Source organism: Grammomys surdaster, unplaced genomic scaffold (assembly GCF_004785775.1).
Source record: "Grammomys surdaster isolate TR1022 unplaced genomic scaffold, NIH_TR_1.0 210, whole genome shotgun sequence".
Taxonomy (NCBI): Eukaryota; Metazoa; Chordata; class Mammalia; order Rodentia; family Muridae; genus Grammomys; species Grammomys surdaster.
Window position 1 is genome coordinate 2,529,568 of NW_021604655.1, and position 6,000 is coordinate 2,535,567.

The 6,000-nt window shown below is 42.1% G+C and overlaps 1 protein-coding gene across 4 annotated transcripts in view; it reads left to right on the forward strand.

Moving 5' to 3' along the window:
• The window catches only part of Arel1 (apoptosis resistant E3 ubiquitin protein ligase 1), a 52,778-nt gene that overhangs the window by 5,502 nt on the left and 41,276 nt on the right, over positions 1–6,000 (forward strand). The gene's annotated exons all lie outside the window — the stretch shown is intronic.

Consider the following 6,000-nt stretch of genomic DNA (forward strand, 5'->3'; position numbering starts at 1 on the left):
CATACATACCCATGCAGACAAAACACTCACACACACATAAAGAAAAGAGAGTGGAAGGCCAGCAATATGGCACATCAGGTTGAAAGTGCTTGTCACATAAGCCTGACAGCTTGGATTTGATCCCTGGAATCCATACTGGAGAGGGAGAACCAACTCTTAGAAATGGTCCTCTGTCCTCTATGCAAGTCATGGCCCATGCATACCTATGTACACAGGCTGATAATAGTAACACGTAAGTAAACATTTAAAGTTACTTTTAAAAAGTAATTTGAAAGTAGTGGATCATAATAGAGGCAGGAATTTTAGCTGTGTGTATGTGTGTGTGTGTGTGTAACAATTGCAAAGTTCTACCCTACTGGGCTGTGTATCTGGCCGTTTGCCTGCCATTTCATGCGTGGTTAATAAAATAACAGCTTCCTAGACTTACTGAGGGAGACGGCTTGTCAGGTTGAGAGAATTTCTTTTGGAATGTTCTTGCTATAGCCAAGCTTCAGTTGTCCAGGGTCACCTATGCAGAAAAGCTACTGTGGGATGGGAATATGGGGCCTGTCCTCATTCTGTGGATCAACACAGAAGAGTTCATTTTATAGACAGAAAAAAAAAATCAGGATAATAGGAAGTAATAAATTGAGCTAATAATTTATTTTTTCCTCTAAAAAATACTAAAGATAAATTTGTTGTTGATTTAGACATATTGTCAGCTTCAAAATTTTTGGAAACCTTTAATCTTTCTGAGCTGGACAGGGCTCCAGAAAATGGTCCCAGCAAATATTCTGGATTGAATATATAAAGAAGAAGCTTTAAGAAATAAATGAAAATGCTAAGAGAAATAAATTCAGGCACTAGCTGTGGTGGTTCATGTCTTTAATCTCAGTAGAGGCTGAAATGAGGATTAGGAGTTAGCTACGGCTTGTGTTTCAGAGTGAGACAGTATCTCAAAAAGACCAAACAAATGAAGTCCCTAACAGGTGGAAGGAGCAGACTGGTTAAAACGAGCGAGAGAGTTTGGGAAAACGTGTGAAGCTTTAAGCAAAGGAATGCATTATTATTGTAATTATGTATGTGCATGTGTGTCAATATGAAGATATGTACATGTGAACACGGTTGCCCACAGAAACCAGAAAAGGGCATCAGAGCCCCTCGAGCTAGAGTGGTCGCAGGAGGTAGTGAGCACCTGGCATGGGTCCTCTGCTTGAGTACTACTTGGCTTCACCGAGGAGCCCTGTCTTCAGCCTCATATGTAAAGCTTTAAGCACGGTGTCAACTGTCTCTAAAGTTCAAAAGAGTTTGAGGTTTTATTGTCTTTCAGTTATGCAGGCACATGGGGCCAGTGTTCCCTGAACTCCATTCACTTTTCCATCGCTGTTAGGATTTTTGCCACACACATATACAGTTTCTGAAATACAGTTTCTTCCATGCCCTGTACATGGAACAGTAGTCCACTTGCCGTTTGGCAAATGAGGACTTAAGGGGAGAAACTCTTTTTATAGGACTTCATGTAAAGCAGCATTATATAGTGTCAGTCTGTACTTGGGGAAACGCTGCTTGGGCAGTTCTTTCTCGGTATTAAGGATTACATATCATTTCTGTCTTTGAAGTATAGCCCTGTCCTGACCCGTGTCAGTGGCTAGTGATGGAGGATGTCAGGCCAAGGCCATGGCAGAGTTGTATCTCTCGGTTACTATACGGGGTACTGGAGGGTCACCTTGGGGTCTCACATATACTAAGAGACAAGAATTTTACCACTAAGCTATATCCCCAGTCCTATTAAAAAGTGCTACCAAAATAGAACCAAAAGCCCCTATTATTACTTTAGAAAACTGTATATTAGTTTTAATTACTACAGGTTACATACTGCTGTTAATTGTAACATTTGCTAAAATTAAAAAGTAATATTTTCAGCTAAGCATGATGGCATAGTGTCTGTAATCTCATCCCTTGGGTGGTAGACACAGGAGACTCAGGAGATAAAGGCCAGCCTTAGCTACACAAGACTTCCTTCTAAAAAAACTCAACAAACCGTCTGGGCAGAGGCTCAGTTGGTAAAGAATTTAGGAACTGAGTCCAGATCCCCAGCATCCGAGTAAAAAGCTGGATGTGGCAACACAGGTCTGTGATTCCAGCTCCGAGGAGGCAGAGACAGGGTAGGGAGCCATGATGGTCAGCCAGTCTAGCAGAAGCACTGTTTCAGGTCTGGTGAGAGAACTTATCTGGGAAAAAAAAAAAGATAGCCACCAAGGAAGCCTGACATGTGACCTCTGGCCTCCACAGGTGTCTGTGTGTGCACGCACACACACACACACACACCCCACACAGAGCAACCAGTTAGATTCTCAGGCCTCTCCTTATGAGCCATGTCTGTAATGTCCTTCTGTTGTCCGCACAGGGCTCAGGCAAACTGGTCCAGACAGAAGTGGAATGCTAAGCTCTCTTTTTGTATTTCTGCTACTTACTTCGTTTTGATTCTGAGAAACTCTTGTTTTACAAGGCTAAATTTTAATTTAACTCGTGAGAAATATGGCTTTCTCTAGTTTCCCATAGGTGAGAGTGACACTTGACCTAGAGAGAATGATCTTCTGGAATCTTCTCGTTCATACCAGAATGGTATGTGGCCGATTGTTTCCAGCTGTGTCCCAAGGAGTGTGTTCTGGGTTCTAGAATTTGTCCACAGAGGCAGATTCAGAGCTGCAGAGATTTGGGGCTGATCTGAAGACAGAACAGGGACTGAAATCTTGGCTAAATTTAGGTATGCCGATTACTGGGTGGATAGGGGGAATCTGCTAAAAGACAAACGTTTTTCCAGATTCAGGAATAGACTCTTATTTCAGTCGTGCTTAGTCGTGTGGGAGGTTGACTCTGCACAGAACAAAGAGACAATAAAACTGAGTAATTATGAGGTAAGTGGAGTGCAGGGCTTTAATAAAATCTTGTTAAAATTTTTGACAAGAGATTTTTTTCTTATGAAACTCTTAGATAACCTTTAGAAGAGAGCAGGAGAGGTCTCTGTGATCGTGAGTCCGGCAGACGTTAAACTCAGAGCACAGGGACACAGAGCCGAGGAAGTGGCTCCGTGGTTAAGAGCACTTACTGTTTTTGCAGGTCAAGTCCCACTACCTTGTCAGGCAGTTCACACCTGTAACTTCACAGCAAGGGGACCTGATAAACTCTGGCTTAGGTGCCACACACACACACACACACACACACACACACACACACACACGCATGCGCACGCGCGCACACAATTTAAAAATAAAAAGAAGCATAACTATAATTTGAGAGGGTTACTTTTTAGAAAGTTCAGCCTCCGCTAAGGATTGAAAAGGAGAGATCGAGTTATGAATGCTCCTTTTCCACGGACCTGAGTTCAGTTCCCAGCGCCCATGTTGAGTAGTTCACAACAGCTGGGAGCTCCAGGTCCATGGAATCTGACACTTTGTTCTGGCTTTACAGGTATCACACTCATGGCACACACACAAATATTCACACAAGTTTTAAAGAAAGCAAGGGTTAAGCCAAGGACTTGTATGTAGAGTCTATAAACACCTAGAGCTCAGTAGTAAGAAGACAAAATATTTGAATAGGCATTTTATCAAAGAAGCTATTTCATAGCTAATACATACCTGAAAAGATGCTCAGAACTCTTAGCCCTCCGAAAAATGCAAGTAAAGTTAGAAGCGGTGGCACAAAAGCCTTTAATTCCAGCACTTGGAAGACAGAAGCCAGCAGACCTCTGTGTTAGAGGCCAGCCGGTGCTACATAATGGAACTAGGGGTAAGGGGAGTAGCAGCTATGAGAATGAGTAAGATTTGAACCCCTGACAGTACCAAGTGTTGTTGGTGGTAGAGCAACCGCACTCTTGTGTGTTGTGTAAATGTAAAGTAGTACAGCTGCCTTGGAACGCAGAGGGGCAGTTTCTTGTAAGTGGAAAATATGCTTCTCATATGAACTAGCACTGCCACTCTTGGATATTTACTTCAGAGAATAAAGACGTGTTCATAGAGAAACTCATGCAACTTTATCCATAATATCACTAAACTGGACATAGTCTAACTGTCTGTCTGGTGAGTGGATGAACAGCCTGTACCCTGTCATTAGAAGGGACTGCTACCCAGTGACCAAGAAGAACAAACTACTTCCTGATGTAAGTAACAGCACAGACAAATCTAACTGGTGTGCTTGGGGCTAAGAGCTCTTGCTGCTCTCAGAGGACCTGAGTTCAATTCTCAGCACCTACATGGCAGCTCCCAGCTGTCTGTGACTCCTCCTGTTCCAGGGGATCTGAACCTTTCTTCTGCCCTCTGCAGTCACCAGGCACACACATAGTATACAGACATAACATGCAGGCAAAACACTCATACACATAAAATAAGATTTTAAAATAAATCTTAAAATTTCAGTGAGAATCTGTGATTTTTATAGGATTATCGAGATTAGTTTAGGGCCGAATTTCTTTGAGACACGTGATTTTGAAATATCCATCCCTGGATTGAATTGCAGAGAGCTTACTGGTCATTAAATTGGGTCAAATTTAGACTAGTATTCATTTTTTAAAACTATTTATTTGTATTTATGAATGTATGGGTATGTGCACATAAGTGCACAGGTGTGTATGTATGTGTATGTGCGTATGAGTCCACAGATGCCTGTGGAGGCCAAAACGGAGCATCAGATCAACTGACATGGCGGTGCCGTCTCTGCAGCCCTGTAAAAGCCCATATACTTTTGGTATGTTTTTTATGTTAAGAATTTTAATTTTTTATGTGTATGACTTTTACCTGCATATATGTATGTGTATCAAATGTGTGCCTGGTGCACATGAAATCAGAAGACTGTGTCAGACACACTGGAATTGGAGTTACAGACGGCTGTGAGCTAACATGTGGGCACTGGGAATTAAACCTGAGTCCTTGGAAAAGTAGTGCCCCTAACATTGAGTCACCTCTCCAGTCCTCCTGAATAGTCTTATTTTAGCAAGAGATAGGTCAGGTGTGCTAGTGCACTTTGAGGCAGAGTCAGGGGATCACTGTGAGCTTAAGGCCTGCCTGGTCTACATAGTAAGTTCCCAAGACAGCCAGGGTTATGTGTAAAATGTATTTGTTGTTGTTAGTTAGAACAGGAAAACCCTAGAAATATCTTTGATTTTTGAGCTCCTGCCCCCACCCTCTGGCATAAATCTTTCCTGGATCTAACAGTGTTTACTGCTTAAATGACCTTTCAGCTCAGCTTCCACAGTAGCTGGAACTACAAGTCTGTGTCACCATTGCCTGCTTTCTTCCTACCTATGGCCTCTCCCCAAAGTTGTTGCTGTAATTCTTTTCCCAAGTCTGGGTTTCTCCTGAGATTTTGAGTACTACTGGCTCACAGTTTATGGTTTGGAATGTGTTACCATGTGACAGGAAGCTCTTCAGTGCTTCCATTTGTTGGTTTGTTTGTCTATTATTTATTTATTTATTTATTTGTATTGTTTCTCTTTCAGCCCCCCACCCCATTGGGTTAAATTGATTTTCTCCTCCATTGGGTTAGATTGATTTTCTAAAAGTTCGCTTAGTCTGTCTCTGTGTCTGCCTGCTCTCCATGTGGACTTTGCAATTTCTCAGGTCTCCAGGCTGCCACATGGATCTATACTTTCAGATGTGTTTGTTTCCATTTGTCTTGTGGATCTGTCTACCTGGATATCCTATAAGGACACAGGCTTAACTTGCTCTTCTGTACTTGCTAACTCCTTCCTTTTGTCCTTCGTCCTTCATTCACTGTCTGTCTAGGCTCCTAAGGTCAGAAAATTCACAATTATGCTTAGCTTTTTCCCTTGTTTCTTTCTGATCCCACAGCTCATTATCCTGTTACTTCAAGAACACAAAGAATATCTAGCCTCCCCATTTCATGACTACAGTCTATTTTTTTTTAACTATTTCTCCTTTCCCTCCTCTTTTGATTTTGTCTCCTTTAAGGTGTGTGTGTGTGTGTGTGTGTGTGTGTGTGTGTGTGTGTGTGTGTGTGTGT